The 16,269-nt window shown below is 32.3% G+C and overlaps 1 pseudogene; it reads left to right on the top strand.

The window, feature by feature from the left end:
- The first annotated feature begins 393 nt into the window (after positions 1-393).
- The window catches only part of LOC139887960 (uncharacterized), a 51,200-nt pseudogene continuing 35,324 nt past the window's right edge, over positions 394-16,269 (top strand).

The raw sequence follows: 16,269 nt of genomic DNA, 5'->3' as shown, positions 1-16,269 counted from the left end.
ATCGCCCAATATGCAACCATCACCAGTAGCGGAGCCAGGGAGCGGACAGGGGGATGCTCAGCATCCCCCAATGGGCCTAATTGCAATGAAAAATTAATAGGTTTTGATTAATTATTTTTCTTAAGCCTCCCTCAAAAAGGTGATGCTTCTTTTGCTCTCACGCACTTAATGTCATTTGATTTTGTTATTGTTATGCACTTGATGAAGAAAATAATGAAGAAAACCGATAAGCTTTGTCAAGCTTTTCAACGTAAATCTCAAGATATCGTTAATGCTTTATCTTTGGTTTCCACTACAAAGACATTAATTCAAAATCTAATAGATCAAGGATGAGAATCACTTCTGATTAAAGTTGTTTCTTTTTGTGAGGGTGATAATATTCGAGTCCCTAAAATGTCTCGAAGTTACAAAGACGTAATTCGTTCTCATTCTAAAGAAGACAATGTGGCTGTTGAGCATCATTATCGAGTTGAGGTATTCTTTGCTGCTGTTGACCCTAAAAAGCCCTTCAATAAATTTGATATTTGCAACATTATGAGCTAGATGTGCCTAATCATCCACAATTAAAAAAGACTAGTACGATTGCAGAGTTGTGTAGAGGCCTACAAGAAACTGGGAAGAACGAAGTCTATCCGCTGTTTGACAAGTTGATCCATCTTATATTAACTCTTCCAATTTCAACTGCAACAAGTAAAAGAGCTTTCCCAGCAATTAAAATTGTGAACACTAGACTTCGTTGTAGCATGGGTGATGACTTTTTGAAAAGTTGTTTGCTACTATATATTGAAAGAGTCATTGCTGATATCTTTACTACGGATGAGATAGTTGATGCAATTTCTTCTCAAAAACGTCGACGTGTCCAACTTATACCACACAAGGTACAATTCCTTTAATATACTATATTTTACCATATGTTTATTAATATTTAACTAATTTCAACTTTGTAACTATTACTATTGACAGGTTATTTCGTGAAAAATATGGCTTGGCGTGAGCAAAATTTGTTTAGTTTTTGCATATTGTTTTTGACATCACTTATGTATTTGGTTTAACTTGTATTTTTTTATATAAAATGGTCATCGTTGTGTACTTATCTCAATATGACACTTTATTATTGTGGTTATCATCTAATTCTCGAGTGAGCCACCCTTATTGTGAAATCTTGGCTCCGCCCCTGACCATCACCACTAACACGACTACCGATTGGAACCTGCTTTACCAACACTTCGAATGCAGCTCGAGGAGTGTTTAGAATCCATGGTTGAAAAAGGTTTGGAATTAGGAACTATTAGTTGTCACCAGATTGTAAGAACACTGGGTAAATGGCATAATTTGGATACTAATTTGAAACAGATAGTTGGTGAAAATGATAAGGTGAATGTGAGGTTGGCGAAACGGGCTTTGTCGAAAAAGGAGTATCTGGTGGATTTGTGGGATAAGGCAGTATGCACGTTAAGTGTTCGATTAAATTCTCAAGAGAGTGTTGAAGTGGGATTGGATCATAAGGAAGGATTAGTTGCTTTGAAATTGGCTAAAGAGGTGATCATGGTTCAACAAGACTGGAGGGTTTTCGAGAAGTTTGTCTGAATACTGACTGACCTCTTTTGTCGTTGGAGTTATTGTCTGGAGCTTCTCAAGCTGAATAATTTCAGGTCTAATTGAATTATGATAAGCTTAGTTACTAATTAAATATCTAAACTTTAATTGATGCGACTATTTGAATGATGCTCTGTGCCATGAATTGATAGATATTGCAAACGGCAATGCATTTGATGTGTTTGATATATTTTAGGGCAAAACCACCGGACTATATTACAATTCTAGGTGGATGACAATATGAATTCATCTCCAAATTCAAAGCCAATTATGTGAATAAAGAGCTTCTACTCTGTGTTAGACTGATCTAAAGTTCTTATTTTGTCAAGTCCCAAGTTCTGATTTGAGTTAACAATAGTCTCTAACTTTTGAATTATATATGATATCATGATTCAAAGTTTGTTTTATTAACCTACTACTCCTGTACAAAATTGGGTTTTATATTCCAATGAACTTTTTCGGGAAAAGCTACATTTGAACAAATTTTGTGTTTTTTAGGTTTTCAGTGATTTGTTCATTCAAAAAACGCCCCCAATTGCTACTACTAAACAACTTGTAGTTTTTTAATGCATATGCTGATGATTATTTGTTTTCTATCTATTTGTTTATTGCTTATGGAACAGCCAAAGTTGGTAATAAACAATATTGATGCCCTGAAAAAAGCTGTGTTGCTGGATAATTCATCAGTTTCTGCATCTATGTATCATGACAGTTTGATATGGAGATTGATAGCTTTAGGCGCAAATGAGATGTGTTTGCCTGTTATTCTCGTAACTTCTGACTGGTTAGATTCAATATCTAAACACATAATCAGCTACATGTTGTGCATAGCCTTTATATTTTGATAAATAAGTAATTGTTGGTGATTTTAGCATGATCCAACATTCATTTTAGGGATTGGATTACTATGTTGAAAGTGTTTTCGAATCATTGATACGTTACACGAATTCGGAGAGTGTGGAGTACACGTTCGTAAAACGTGAGATGGTTTGAGGTTTCCTTTAGACTTGGTGTGACGACCCGGAAAATTTCGACTAATTTTAAACCAAACTCTCGATATGATTTACTATCTTTGACACAATAAGCAAAGTCTGTAAGGTTGAGTCTCAAAAAGTTTGAACTGTTTCATATATTCAATTGACCTTCGACTGCTCTCGACGATTAACGAACAATTAATTGTAAATAGGTATGTGTGTATGTATATATAAATAATAATTCGAATTACAATTTGAAGTATTATATGTTGTTGTTATAATTAAAATAAAAATAGGATATTATAATAATTATTATTTAAAATATATCTATATATCTATATATATATAAATAAAATATATTAAAAAAATAAATATTAAATGATTGTAATACTTGTTTGATGTTCCGATTGATATTAAGCGAGTTAAATTCAAACTTATGTAATTTTAAAATAAACGGTGATACGAAAATGAGTTCTATAAATTTTAGGGTTATTAAAAATGTATTTAGAAACAATTTGTTAAGTTTTAACACTTTTTATATTTTACCCATAAATGAGAGGGACAGTTGATGTAATTTATATTTAACAAATTAAGGATCGAATCTTATACCATAATGACCAAAATAAATAAATATAGTTAATCTAAAAATTAGGAATTTTTCCGAGAACTTTTATTCGCCACTAATTATCAACGAGGTACGATATAATATTCATATTAAAACTGTCGGTAAATTAGGACAAAGGAAAGACCGCTAAACTTTAATCCACGTTTATATGATTCTTTCTCAACTTTATACTTTATAGTTTATTAGGTAATTATACTGTGTTTGTTTTAATATATACCTATTTTATGTTCATACGACTTTATTAGCAATAAAATAAATTGGTTAATGTGTGAGTTGATTTCTTAATTCCTCTGCACTACTACATTATATATATATATATATATATATATATATATATATATATATATATATATATATATATATATATATATATATATATATATATATATCACTTTAGCTGGGTCCACGATTGAGAAGGAAGTTGGTGACAGAGTTATTACAGCTCGATCAATTTGTCTCTCTATCTTTATATATACAAACGCATATACACTGCTACTAGTCTTGTGTCCCTATTTAATTGATGCTTCCTATTTTAATCATTTCCACTAGCATGAATATATATATATATATATATAACTTGTATCTCTTAAACACATACCCACTTATTTCCTTTCTGTTATTTAATTCTACCATTATCATCAAATATCTTCTCTGCTTCTATTTCAATGAAAGTCACCACTATCTTGCTTAAACCAACTTTCATTCTCACTTGAAGCTTTTAAATCATGTTACTATTTTCGTTACTGTCTTTGTCGAGCATCAAGCTATGTGGGAGCTCCAATGACATTTATGTGATATATTTCTATCTTAAACATGTTGCTAAATAAGCGAATTTGATTCTGGTGCATACAAACAACTCTTTGAGATAGCATTTAGAAGGAATGTTAATTATACTTGTATCATGATGATGATGACTATATTATGGGTAATGAAGGAAGATACGACCCACGGTTCGATCACTCACTATTGTTTGAACCAACCTCACGCCGCCACCTTCCATCACCATATCAACTGCCACCTCCACCCTAAACCCCCACCATATAACCTCCACCTTCTACTACTTCTTCGCTACTACTTGATTTTGTCTCTATTCGATAATACCCAACAACATGTTGGTTTATTTTGGCTAGTAGAAGATATGTTTATCCCACATTGGTGGGAGGAAGATGTGAGGGGTGAGTGACTTGGTTATATAAGAGGGGCTAAGTCTTCATTCCAAATTGCACCAATCAATACACTTTAGGTATTTGATTATTTCTTTCTTTCTTACCCTTGTTTGAGAGTTGTATTAGTTAAATATTTTGGAGAGTGTAGTTAGCTTAAGAGAGTCGTCTATATCATTGTAACAATTTGTGATATAGTGTATTTTCTCTCTTTGGGGGCCGGTGGTTTTTCTCCTGTTTTGGAGTTTCCACGTTAAATCTTGTGTTGTGTATTGTTTTTATTTCTTTACTATTATTGTTGGGCTGGGTGGTGGGAATTAGTGACACCGTAATTTCCCAAAAACTGGTATCAGAGCGTTAGGTTTGACGGGGGTCTTGGTTATAGGAGTCGGAGTATGCTCTGTGGTTGCCACGGGAGTGGATCGTCCACATCAGAAACGAGTTCTATTGATCGTATAGAGTATCTGGTTAGACAATATTTTTTCTGATTCGTAGTAATAGTTGGATTTGTTAGTGGCGAGTTGTGGATTTCCGATTTAAAGGGTCCTGGCTACCTGCTACATCTTTTGGCTATTCGAAACGTGAGCAAAATTAGAGAAAGTGTTGTTTATAGGATACGGATACGATGTCGAAGTTCAGTCCAATGAGGTTTGATGTAGAGAAATTTGATGGGATGATCAATTTTGGCTTATGGCAGGTTCAAGTCAAGGATGTGTTGATTCAGTCCGGTTTACACAAGGCTTTGAAGGGTAAACCCACCCTTGTTCCTGGCAGTGATTCTAGCAGTAAGTTCGATGAAGAAGAATGGGATGATATGGATTTGAGGGCAGCAAGTGCGATTCGTTTGTGTCTTGCGAAGAACGTGCTTGCAAATGTGCACGGGTTATCAACGACAAAGGAGCTTTGGGTTAAACTAGAGAAGTTGTACCAGGGTAAGGGCATCTCAAATCGGTTGTGTCTTAAAGAACAATTTCATACTCTGCGTATGGATGGGGGTTCAAAGATTTCAGATCATCTAAGTATTCTTAACGGTATTGTTTCAGAACTGGAGGCTATTGGAGTTAAAACGGATGATGAAGATAAAGCTTTGAGGTTGATATTATCTTTATCATCGTCTTATGAACACATGAAACCTATTTTGATGTATGGGAAGAAAACTCTGAAGTTTGAAGACGTTACTAGCAAGCTCCTATCCGAGGAGAAAAGACTGGAAGGTAACGGGGTCTCTTCATCAGGAGATACGATAGTGTTGTGTTCGGATAGGCAGAAGAGAAACTCTAGAAAGAATCTGACATGCTGGAAGTGCGGGAAGACTGGACATGTAAGGGTTAATTGTCCCGGTGGAGCTAATCCGGCAAATGGCTCCAAAGACGCTAACATTGTCTCCGTTGTTACGGAGAGTGACGAATTCCTCTGAAGTCACGTCATCCTCATGGTGTGTCCGCGCCACCGTGGAAAGGGATGTTCGTTAGCGGTTCCACAATTACACATGGGCATTGGTTTGGCGTTGATGCAGGTTGTGTGGTGGAAACTGATGTTGTAGCTGATGGGACTTTCGGGAAAGCCAAACAGGAAAGTTGCACCATAAAGTTTCAGCTGGTTGTTCAACAACATGTGCCGAGGTGAAATGCTTGGAATGTGATATTCTAAGTGCTATACTCTTAATGGTGGAGTATGATAATTCTTGTTAAGAGTTATGATTGTCTGTGATGACAATGATTGTCGGTTTAGACAATGTTCGATGAAGATGCAAGTTTTGTCTCTTGGGAGATAATGTCAACGGCATGAAGATGAGGATCTTGAAGTTGTCGTCGAGGAAGCGTCTACATCGGTTATCCTTGCAATGTGGAAGCATGGTTATCTTCTTCTATCCAAAAGGTGGAGATTTGTTGGTTTATTTTGGCTAGTAGAAGATATGTTTATCCCACATTGGTGGGAGGAGTGTGAGGGGTGAGTGACTTGGTTATATAAGAGGGGCTAAGTCTTCATTCCAAATTGCACCAATCAATACACTTTAAGTATTTGATTATTTCTTTCTTTCTTACCCTTGTTTGAGAGTTGTATTAGTTAAATATTTTGAAGAGTGTAGTTGGCTTAAGAGAGTCGTCTATATCATTGTAACAATTTGTGATATAGTGTATTTTCTCTCTTTGGGGGCCGGTGGTTATTCTCCTGTTTTGGAGTTTCCACGTTAAATCTTGTGTTGTGTATTATTTTTATTTCTTTACTATTATTGTTGGGCTGGGTGGTGGAAATTAGTGAGACCGTAATTTCCCAACACAACATAACCCTCCTCAAAAACTGTTACTGTCACGATTCAGTTTCCATCGCAGCTGCAAAACATCACTCACTCGCTTGTATATGTTACTGTAAAAAAAAAAAAAAAATAAATCATCACCATTGAAGACCACTTGCATGCTCTCGTTTTCTAATTTAAACTGAACCCATGTTTTTTTTTATCACGGACACAATGAAAATGGATATGATAATGTGGTAGTTCAAAAGTGTTTTTGTGTGTCTCTTTCCCATGGTGGCCGACAACCATGTTAACAAGTAAACCCCACTTTTCCAACTCCCAAATTTTGTTTTACTTTATTCATGGATCATTTTGCTGCCGGGCTTTTTATTTTATATTGGGCTGCCACATATTCAACCTTATAACGAGCCGTGAGTTTATTTTATTGTGGGCTAAAGATCAGTTGGTGTTAGGCCGAATTAATCACGTGTAAGTTATTACAACGGTTACTAGTCTGTCGAGTTCTAATGAGGATGCGAAGGAGGACTATGATTACATAAGGTGGTGAAATTATAGATGATGATATGGGTAAGCGAAGGAGATGATAAACTAGGAATAATGATCGAGATCGAAGGCGAATATATGAAAAATAAATACGTACATATGAAATAATTAAACCTACGTGTAATTGCAAGAAAATGTTGAGTGGTTAAATGGTTAGGAGTGGTGTCTGTGAATGTGAGGTTGCGGGTTCGGGCAAGGGCACTTATTTTTTTTGGAACTTATTCTTTGAGGTAGTTCTATTATTATTATTATTATTATTATTATTATTATTATTATTATTATTATTATTATTATTATTATTATTATTATTATTATTATTATTATTATTATTATTATTATTATTATCATTAAAACTATCATTATTATTAAAAGTTATCGTTTATATAATAATTTTTAAAAGTATCATTTTTATAAATTATCATTTTTGTTATTATTATTATAAAATAAAACAACTTTTTATTTATTATTATCAATATTATTTTATCAAATAATTACTAATTATTTAAAACTATATTTACTACATATAACATAAATACATTAATATTTTTATAATAGTAATAAATATAATTAAGTAGATTTTTAATGAAACACATAATTAAGATATCAATTATATCACTATTAATATGTAAATTTGTTCGATTACAATTATATGTGTTAATATATATATAAATGATATAGGTTCGTGAATCTGAGGCCAACCCTACGTTCAGATTCGTTGTATGAATATTTTTACCACAAAATATTGTAGAGTGAGTTTCATTTGCTCCATTTTTAATTGCTTTTGCAATATATATTTTTGGGCTGAGAATACACGCGCTGCTTTTATAACTGTTTGACGAAATAGACATAAGTACTTAAAATATATTCTACGTTGAGTTGTACCACATTGCATATCTTCCCTAATAGCTTGGTAACTAATATTTACATGTTGGAAGAACATGTAAGCGCGAATCCTATTGATAGATCTATCGGGTTTGACCACCCCAACCGGGCGTCGCTCTAGTATCGTAAACGGTTGCATAGTACTTCGTTTTACTACACTTGGTACAGTGTAGGTAGATTTCATAATAAAGGGAATATGCCACATTAATTGTTAAGTATGGTTACCGAAGCGCTCAACAACTTATAGAATACTTTTATACACTTGCGAGTGAACATATATTTATAAACGGAAATCTTGTGGTCTATTTACATATTGAAATGATTGTTATGATAAACCTATGAACTCACCAACCTTTTGGTTGACACTTTTAAGCATGTTTATTCTCAGGTATGAAAGAAATCTTCCGCTGTGTATTTGCTCATTTTAAAGATATTACTTGAAGTCATTCATGGCATATTTAGGTCAGTACCTCGCAATGGGACCAGATGTTGATGACTTTGTCCAGGTGGATTAGGACGGGTTGTTACAGTTGGTATCATAGCGGTGGTCGTAGCGAACCAGGTCTTGCATTAGTGTGACTAACTATGAGTTGTTAGGATGCATTAGTAAGTCTGGACTTCGACCTAGTAGTTATTAGGTTATATTAATGAGTCTAGACTTGAACCTGGTCCGCATGTCAAAAGTTTTGCTTATCATTCTTGTCGAAAAATATCCACCTATCATTGTCAGTCTCAACACTTCTTATTGCAATTATTGCATAGATGGTGTACAGATAAATTCATATCTTAGCGTATCTATTTCGGTAAACCTTGCCTGATATCTCCCGTAAATTTCTCCGTAATTTAAGGAATCCTGGTACTATATATATATCTATGCATATTATGCATTGAGAATATCATCCAACTATCAATTGCTGTCACTAAACGTTTCATACCAAAAATATTTTTCTGTGATCGCGAAAGATGGCCTCTACGAATCGTCCAAGTTCCCCGGACTCCGAAGACAGTGTGACGGGAGCACACCAACCAATCAACTACCGTGATTACCGGAGAAAATGGGGGTGAGTACGCAACATACTTACCTTATGGAGAAGGGAAGAAGGTACTCCATATCATGAACCGAATCTACCGCCTAACCTTAGAGTACTCGACCCGCTCACCGGCGAACCTTTTCGCAACACCGTTTATACCCTTTTTGCGAGAATTTTTCGTCTTGAGACTACCATTAACGGAACTAGAGAAGATATACGATCTCTACCTCACACTGATAACCAACTAGGGTTAGTAGAAGAAGGTAAAGAACTTCGAGCTCGAGTGCTAACCTTGGAGAATTTGGTTCAAAACTTACAAGCACCAGCAGCATCACCGGCACTAACAGTACCATCAACATCAGTACCAGCAGCACCAGTACCAACATCAACATCCGCATCCCACACCTCAACATCACAATCTTTATCATACGCACCATAGATACCAAGGAGTACCAACAATAATAACCGATGAATTATTGATCCATAACTTCATTAATATTCTGCGAAGAATATGTGGTTCCTAATAGTTTTAAAGATTACTTATTCTAGCTCAACTCGAAAAGCAAATGAGATTAATATCATATTAACTCATTAAATCTATGATTACATCTGAAGAAAATATATATGTATATATGTTTTCATAAAGATTGTAATTAAAAATTCTTTTGTACAAACTGTTAATGGTGAAAATATTTTAACGGGTAGGTAATACCCGAGGAATATTTAGATTTCACATTAATAAGTTACATTGTACATTCTTCGAATCTGATTCAACAGTCATTTACTATCCTACCTGCAATCACCGATATACATATCTGTTCACCACAGAATAACCATTTTCATTCAATTTCATATTTGGATTTTGACATATCAGAATCCAACAAGTGCCATAATGAAGAAAACATTGGACAAAATAAAATTTGTTAGAAACAAACGAATTAACTAATTGAAATTTTGTTAAGAATCCACGTTAACTGTTCCTAGCTAACTGATTACATTTTATTATTCACAATTTATTTATCGTAATTTTATTTATCGTTATTTAATTTCTGTTATTTATTTTACGCGCTTTAAATATCGGGACACGTATACAAAGTGTATATATGTATAATAATATTCTTGGTACGTCCTAACACAATAAGTATACAATACATTTTGATAAATCCTAAGACAATACGTACACAATACGTCTTAGTTAATTCTAAGACAATACGTATACAATACGTCTCTGGGTTGATGCAAAGACAATACGTATACAATACGTCGTGGGGGTAATTCTAAGATTATATATATATAAACCGATTATTGGACTATCAACATTGGACAATTAAAAATGAATTAAAATATTGATTATAACATATGAAACTAAACAATTCTTCAAGTTTGCCACTTGATTTTATCTTAAACCTCATTTGTACCTTGACAATTTTAATCTGCATTCAAACCTTTCATGATTCTTAAAAATACCTCAATCAAGAGAATGAACCAACCGCACTTCATCTACTGAAGGAAAGATTTATGCATATAGTTATGCACCTGAAAATCTCTCGAAAACTGAGTAAACGTTTAACAAATAGTTGTGCTAATTCCTTTAGTGTTATTATTACCCAAAATAACTTTGCAGTTCTTTTTCAAAGTAGCAAATTTTGTCACAGCTCCAGCAAGTCAACTTCGACTTTTCACTCAAAACAACCTTATTATAACCTTGATATATATGCGTGCTCATTTATTGTTACCAGAGAACCTTTTATATTCCACCATATTATCATCAGCGTTTAATCATCTAAAAACACAATTCTCTTGAAACCCCTCGGTTTGATAACCAATGATCCAGATCCATTAAATTTGAAAATGCTGACGAAGCAGCATGTAGTAAATGGTCTTAATGGCCAAAAGTGATGATAAAAAAAATGGAGTGTTGGGAACACCCGATAGAAAATTTGGTACTGAAAGATGAATTGAGCTAACCATTAATGAGACCAAGGACAAATACAAGGACCAAACCCTATATTCAAAGAATTCAAGTAATTCTGAATCCGATGAAATCTTTAGAGTATATCATTCTCCGAAGTCATGTTAAAGTCTTGCGAAAAATCTTTCTTCATCAACTTTCGAACTTAGAAATTCCAAAATATCATCATAAATATCTTCGATATTTCCGAGGATATTTTCATAAATATTCTTGTCCGAAATTATTTACCTCTTCGTGTTTTCTGTATTCCATTATATTGGAAACTTCTGTAAAATCTAAGTATAAATTATGAATGAATTGTGGAGAAGTGTTGGGAATTGAAGCATGTGTTAGTATAATATAATGACGTTCGGCCAACGTGATTATATTACAGTAAGTCATGCTGAGTTTCTAATGGAACGTGATAAAGGATCACAGATCATACCTTTATCAGGAACCATGTTACATAACTCTTTCATTCTACTTAACCTCTGAACATATCAAGAAAATATATTCTTGATAGTTCCATCCTCAGGGATTCTGGTAATTTGACAAATCAAATCGTGCTAATACATTCCTTTCTGCTTAGAATACTATAATCATTCGAAACTCTATACTTACGAATTCTGAACCATTACTCGCTTTACTAGAGGTCGAGAAGAGAATAAAAAAAAGGCAAAGAACTCCGAAATATAAGGGAGAATATAAAGCCCGATAACAACACATAAATTACAAACCGTGTATATCAATGTTTATCGCAACATAAAGACACGGGAGAATTAAAAATACTATAACCCCAAGGGCAAAGTAGAATATAGCAGATTCCTCCGGTGGAAGTTGGAATAGGAGAATGATTGTTGCGATAGTAAGGATAAGGACAAGAATCAGAACTGGATTAAGCATTTTCACAATCTTTTGAATTTGAAAATTGAGTATAGGAGTGATAAAGGTAATGGAACGGAAGAAGTTAATTTATAGTGAAATATCTGATAAAGAATTTAAGGCAGATAATCGCATTTAGTTAAAGAGATTTTATTCACCAAAGAATCAAATCTTTCAGATCTCAACGATTTTCTCTAAATCCCGTAAATTCTGGAAATCAACCATATCTACGTCAAAAGATTTGACGAAACACTATTTACTCATTTCACACTTTTGTGATAGCTTCACTCGTACGCTTCGAATAATCGAATCGTTTTATCTATATTAATCAATAATGATAAAACTCTATTTATCAACTCATATTCGTCATGAAAACATTTTTTATTGTTTGCCATGACAACCACGATCAAATTTCGGGACGAAATTTCTTTAACGGGTAGGTACTGTGACGACCCGGAAAATTTCGACTAATTTTAAACCAAACTCTCGATACGATTTACTATCTTTGACACAATAAGCAAAGTCTGTAAGGTTGAGTCTCAAAAAGTTTGAACTGTTTCATATATTCAATTGACCTTCGACTGCTCTCGACGATTCACGAACAATTAATTGTAAATAGGTATGTGTGTATGTATATATAAATAATAATTCGAATTACAATTTGAAGTATTATATGTTGTTGTTATAATTAAAATAAAAATAGGATATTATAATAATTATTATTTAAAATATATATATATATATATATATATATATATATATATATATATATATATATATATATATATATATATATATATATATATATATATATATATATATATATAAATAAAGTATATTAAAAAAATAAATATTAAATGATTGTAATACTCGTTTGATGTTCCGATTGATATTAAGCGAGTTAAATTCAAACTTATGTAATTTTAAAATAAACGGTGATACGAAAATGAGTTCTATAAATTTTAGGGTTATTAAAAATGTATTTAGGAACTATTTGTTAAGTTTTAACACTTTTTATATTTTACACATAAATGAGAGAGACAGTTGATGTAATTTATATTTAACAAATTAAGGATCGAATCTTATACTATAATGACCAAAATAAATAAATATAGTTAATCTAAAAATTAGGGATTTTTCCGAGAACTTTTATTCGCCACTAATTATCAACGGGGTACGATATAATATTCATATTAAAACTGTCGGTAAATTAGGACAAAGGAAAGACTGCTAAACTTTAATCCACGTTTATATGATTCTTTCTCAACTTTTTACTTTATAGTTTATTAGGTAATTATACTGTGTTTGTTTTAATATATACCCATTTTATGTTTATACGACTTTGCTAGCAATAAGATAAATTGGTTACTGTGTGAGTTGATTTCTTAATTCCTCTGCACCACTACATTATATATATATATATATATATATATATATATATATATATATATATATATATATATATATATATATATATATATACAGTGTTGTAAAAAACCCGATTACTCGCCGATTAATCTCCGATTAATCATTATTAAGAGCAATCCGTTCCGATTTCCAAAATTTCGTTTAATTAAACGGTCAACGTCAATTAATGGGTCAAAATCGAATTTGGTAATGAAAGTCGGTCAAAGTAAAAAATGGTTAACATTTTAGCATGAATTTAAACTAGAACTTTATAGTTTTGAAGCAAAATGAACAATTTTAGACAATTATTTTAAAGTTTATTTTTATATTTATGATTTTTATTCTATATTTACACATATAAATTATGAAATTTGATATTTAAATGTATACAGTACGATCCGATTAATCCCCGATTAATCCCCGAATTGTCGATTAATCCTTCCAAAGTCTCGACCGATTAATCTCCGAATAGCGAATTTTGCAACCTTTTATATATATATATATATATATATATATATATATATATATATATATATATATATATATATATATATATATATATATATATATATATATATATATATCACTTTAGCTGGGTCCACAATTGAGAAGGAAGTTGGTGACAGAGGTATTACAGCTCGATCAATTTGTCTCTCTATCTTTATATATACAAACGCATATACACTTTGTGTCCCTATTTAATTGATGCTTCCTATTTTAATCATTTCCACTAGCATGAATATATATATATATATATATATATATATATATATATATATATATATATATATATATATATATATATATACTACTTGTATCTCTTAAACACATACCCACTTATTTCCTTTCTGTTATTTAATTCTACCATTATCATCAAATATCTTCTCTGCTTCTATTTCAATGAAAGTCACCACTATCTTGCTTAAACCACCTTTCATTCTCACTTGAAGCTTTTAAATCATGTTACTATTTTCGTTACTGTCTTTGTCGAGCATCAAGCTATGTGGGAGCTCCAATGACATTTATGTGATATATTTCTATCTTAAACATGTTGCTAAATAAGCGAATTTGATTCGGGTTCATACAAACAACTCTTTGAATGTTAATTATACTTGTATCATGATGATGATGACTATATTATGGGTAATGAAGGAAGATACGACCCACGGTTCGATCACTCAATATTGTTTGAACCACCCTCACGCCGCCACCTTCCATCACCATATCAACCGCCACCTCCACCCTAAACCCCCACCATATAACCTCCACCTTCTATTACTTCTTCGCTACTACTTGATTTTGTCTCTATTCGATAATACCCAACAACATAACCCTCCTCAAAAACTGTTACTGTCACTATTCAGTTTCCATCGCAGCTGCAAAACATCACTCACTCGCTTGTATATGTTACTGTAAAAAAATAAAATAATAAATCATCACCATTGAAGACCACTTGCATGCTCTCGTTTTCTAATTTAAACCGAACCCATGTTTTTTTTTTTTTTATTACGGACACAATGAAAATGGATATGATAATGTGCTAGTTCAAAAGTGTTTTTGTGTGTCTTTTTCCCATGGTGGCCGACAACCATGTTAACAAGTAAACCCCACTTTTCCAACTCCCAAATTGTTCCAACCGAAATGTTTTACTTTATTCATGGATCATTTTGCTGCCGGGCTTTTTATTTTATATTGGGCTGCCACATATTCAACCTTATAACGAGCCGTGAGTTTATTTTATTGTGGGCTAAAGATCCAGTTGGTGTTAGGCCAAATTAATCACGTGTAAGTTATTACAACGGTTACTAGTCTGTCGAGTTCTAATGAGGATGCGAAGGAGGACTATGATTACATAAGGTGGTGAAATTATAGATGATGATATGGGTAAGCGAAGGAGATGATAAACTAGGAATAATGATCGAGATCGAAGGCGAATATATGAAAAATAAATACGTACATATGAAATAATTAAACCTACATGTAACTGCAAGAAAATTTTGAGTGGTTAAATGGTTAGGAGTGGTGTCTGTGAATGTGAGGTTGTGGGTTCGAGTCCGGGCAAGGGCACTTATTTTTTTTGGAACTTATTCTTTGAGGTAGTTCTATTATTATTATTATTATTATTATTATTATTATTATTATTATCATTAAAACTATCATTATTATTAAAAGTTATCGTTTATATAATAATTTTTAAAAGTATCATTTTTATAAATTATCATTTTTGTTATTATTATTATAAAATAAAACAGCTTTTTATTTATTATTATCAATATTATTTTATCAAATAATTACTAATTATTTAAAACTATATTTACTACATATAACATAAATACATTAATATTTTTATAATAAATATTAATAAATATAATTAAGTAGATTTTTAATGAAACACATAATTAAGATAACATATATATCACTATTAATATGTAAATTTGTTCGATTACAATTATATGTGTTAATATATATATATAAATGATATAGGTTCGTGAATTCGAGGTCAACCCTGCGTTCAGATTCGTCGTATGAATATTTTTACTACAAAATATTGTAGAGTGAGTTTCATTTGCTCCCTTTTTAATTGCTTTTGCAATATATATTTTTGAGCTGAGAATACACGCGCTACTTTTATAACTGTTTGACGAAATAGACATAAGTACTTAAAATATATTCTACGTTGAGTTGTACCACATTGCATATCTTCCCTAATACCTTGGTAACTAATATTTACATATTGGAAGAACATGTAAGCGCGAATCCTATTGATAGATCTACCGGGTTTGACCACCCCAACCGGGCTAGTCGCTCTAGTATCGTAAACGGTTGCATAGTACTTCGTTTTACTACACTTGGTACAGTGTAGGCAGATTTCATAATAAAGGGAATATGCCACATTAATTGTTAAGTATGGTTACCGAAGCGCTCAACAACTTATAGAATACTTTTATACACTTGCGA

The sequence above is a fragment of the Rutidosis leptorrhynchoides genome, chromosome 2 (assembly GCF_046630445.1).
Source record: "Rutidosis leptorrhynchoides isolate AG116_Rl617_1_P2 chromosome 2, CSIRO_AGI_Rlap_v1, whole genome shotgun sequence".
Taxonomy (NCBI): Eukaryota; Viridiplantae; Streptophyta; class Magnoliopsida; order Asterales; family Asteraceae; genus Rutidosis; species Rutidosis leptorrhynchoides.
This window is presented reverse-complemented; position numbering and strand designations above follow the sequence as displayed.